This window comes from Papio anubis, chromosome 4, assembly GCF_008728515.1.
Source record: "Papio anubis isolate 15944 chromosome 4, Panubis1.0, whole genome shotgun sequence".
NCBI classification, from domain to species: Eukaryota; Metazoa; Chordata; class Mammalia; order Primates; family Cercopithecidae; genus Papio; species Papio anubis.
The window spans coordinates 142,156,156-142,159,534 of record NC_044979.1 but is presented as its reverse complement, the minus strand read 5'-3'; positions in this window follow the sequence as shown (position 1 = coordinate 142,159,534).

Below are 3,379 nucleotides of genomic sequence, written 5' to 3'. Positions count from 1 at the left end.
TCTTGCCTCAGCTTCCCAAAAAGTTCTAGAATTACTTTTTGTTTTTTAAATCCTAACCTACTTCTAGTTGGATTTCTGGCTCTTACAACTTCAAGATTAGAATTAGAACTTCTGACCAGTGCACTCCACACTCACACATTCCTAGAACCCGGGGTGAAGAGCAGAAGAAGGAGAAAGCTTCCAGACTGGTGGAAAACACTGATGTCACTCACATGCAAAGAGAGCTGGGCAGCCAAGGGGGCGTGATCACCCGAGGTCAGAGCCTGAGACCAGCCTGGCTAATATGATGAAATCATTCTAAAAAATACATGAGCTGGGCGTGGTGGTCCATGCTCATATTCCTCATGCTACTTGGGAGGCTGAGACAGGAGAATCACTCTGAACCCAGGAGCAGGCTGCAGTGAGCCAGATCAGGCCACTGCACTCCAGCCGGGTGACAGAGCAAGACCTCGAATCAAAAAATTTTTTAATTTAAAAAATAAAACCATCATGGCAAGCAATTTCCAGACGCAGATCAGGCACTGCCCGGCAGGGCGGTAGACATGGCAGGTCATTTCAAGAACACGCAGTTCGCTCATTCATTCCTCTAGGTAATGCAGTGTTACATCCAGGTCACTTACGCCACACACAAGGCTGGGTCTCTAGAAATTGAGTAGCCTGCATCCCCAAACCAAACCACCAGAACCACAGACGGCAGCTTTGGCATAATAGCTGCTGTTTACACAGAGGGGAAGAAAACTCGCAGGAGATTTGTTGTGGTGTTTATTTTAAGGTGGTTGTTATTGAGGAATGGGTCTGCTACATCTCGCATACAAAGATCAAATATATCTTTAAATGCCCGAAAGAGCTGTATTTCCCCTGAGAAGTAGACACGGTTGTCTAAAACAGACAACACAAGTCGTATATTAGATGTAATCTGTCTGCCTTTTTTTTTTTTTTTTTTTTGAGACAGAGTCTCGCTGTCGCCCAGGCTGGAGTGCAGTGGCGCAATCTCGACTCACTGCAACCTCTGCCTCCCAGGTTCACGCCATTCTCCTGCCTCAGCCTCCTGAGGCAGCTGGGTCACAGGCCCCACCTTCCTGCTAATTTTTTGTATTTTTAGTAGAGACGGGTTTCAGCAGTTAACCAGGATGGTCTTGATCTCCCGACCTCTGATCTGCCTGCCTTGGCCTCCCAAAGTGCTGGGATTACAGGTGTGAGCCACTGCGCCCGGCCCTCTGCCTGCCTTTTTAAAGTGACAGGAACTTCAGATATAAATTTACAAGCATCAGGCTGGGCGCGATTGCGCAATGGCGCGATCTCAGCTTACTGCAACCTCTATCTCCTGGGTTCAAGCAATTCCCCTGCCTCAGCCTCCCGAGTAGCTGGGATTACAGGCACCTGCCACCACACCTGTCTAATTTTGTATTTTTATTTTTATTTGTTTTTATTTATTTATTTTTGAGACAGAGTCTCACTCTGTTGCCCAGGCTGGGAGACGCAGGCATGCAACCCAGCTCACACTGCAAATGGCCTCCGGGTTCATGCCATTCTCCTCGCCTGAGTTTCCTGGAAGTAGCTGGGACTAGAGGCTACCTCGCCACCACGCCCAGCTTAGCTTTTTGTATTTTAGTAGAGATGGGCTCTCACCAGAGCTGTGATGGTCTCCATCTCCTGACCCCATCATCCGGGCCTCACTGGCCTCCCAAAGTGCTGGGATTATAGGTGTGAGTCACCGCACCGGGCCATAGTTTTGTGTATTTAGTAGAGACAGGGTTTCACCACGTTGGCCAGGCTAGTCTCGAACTCCTGACCTCAGGTGATCTGCTCACTTTGGCCTCTCACAGGCTGGGATTACCAGTGTGAGCCACCACGCCCAGCCTTTATTAGTCATGAGCATCCTGAAATCCCTCAAGGAAAAAGCTTAGTAGAAAGACATGCCACACTCACCTGGCCATGGTTCTTTCTTTGCTGTTGTGGAAAGCAGACACCTGTGAAGGCAGACGTCGGATGGGGGAGAGAGGATGGAGAGGCCACGCTTGTCCAGGGGCTCCTGGATCAACTGCTGGGACCATCCCCACCCCACTTCTATGGCACAGGTGGGAGAAAACTTTCTCTGGAAGGGTCCCCATTATCAGAGCAAAGCCCCTCACCTTGGAATGTCACAGGACTCACCTTGTGAGGCCTGGACGGATTTTTGTTTTGTTTTTGAGATGGGGTTTCACTCTGTTGCCCAGGCTAGAACGCAGCTTATGCACCCGCACATATGACTCACGCAGCCTTGGACTCCCAGGCTCCAGCGATCCTCCCACCTCAGCCTCCCGAGATGCTAGGACTATAGGTGTGTCACATGCCCAGCTAATATATATATATATATTTTCTTGAGACAGAGTCCCGCCTGTCGCCCAGGCTGGAGTACAGTGGTAGCATCTCTGCTCACTGCAAGCTCTGCCTCTTGGGTTCACGCCATTCTGCCTCAGCCTCCCAAGTAGCTGGGACTCACAGGCAGCACTCCACTCACACCTGACTAATTTTGTATTTTTAGTAGAGAAGGGGTTTCACCGGGTGAGTTAGCCAGGATGGTCTCATCTCCTGACCCTGATCCACCCACCTTGCCCTCCCAAAGTACTGGGATTACAGGCGTGAGCCACTGCGCCCAGCCATGCCCAGCTGATTTTTAAATTTTTTGGTAGAGACAGGGTCTCACTGTATTGCCCAGGCTGGTCTCGAACTCCTGGGTTCAAGCAATCTGGCCTGCCTCAGCCTCCCAAACCTTGGAGATTACAGGGGTGAGCCACCACCATCCACCGGAGTTTTTCTTAATGAGTATGTGTATCTGTACCAGTAATCAATGTGCAATTTACTACAACCCCACCCATTACCCAAAATGTACCTATTAGAAATTTATTCTGAAGAAACAGGCCGGGACAATAGATGCTCACGCCTGTAATCACCACACTTTGGGAGGCTGGCAGGCATCACCTGAGGTCAGGAGTTCAAAGTTCAGCTTGCCAAAATGGTAAACCCCTCGGCCTCACAAAAAATACAAACCTAGCCAGATGTGTGGCAGGTGTCGTAATCCCAGCTACTCAAGAGGCTGAGGCAGTGGATAATCTCTTTGAATCCAGAGGCAGATCAGGAGTCGAGACAGGCTTCTACCACTGTACTCCAGAAAGCCTGGGGCATTGAGTGAGACTCCATCCCCCAAAAAATACTGTAAGGCAAAACATTTTTAGTGATGGGGTCTCCGCCTGTCACCGAATGTAGCAGTGGCACACCCTCGCCCCTAATCTGTCCCTGGGATCTCAACTACTTGGGAGGCTTTTCAGACGGGATCTCACTCCCTGTAGGGTGGGCTGGAGTGAAAATGACCACCACTGCAAGAGCAACGCAATCCATG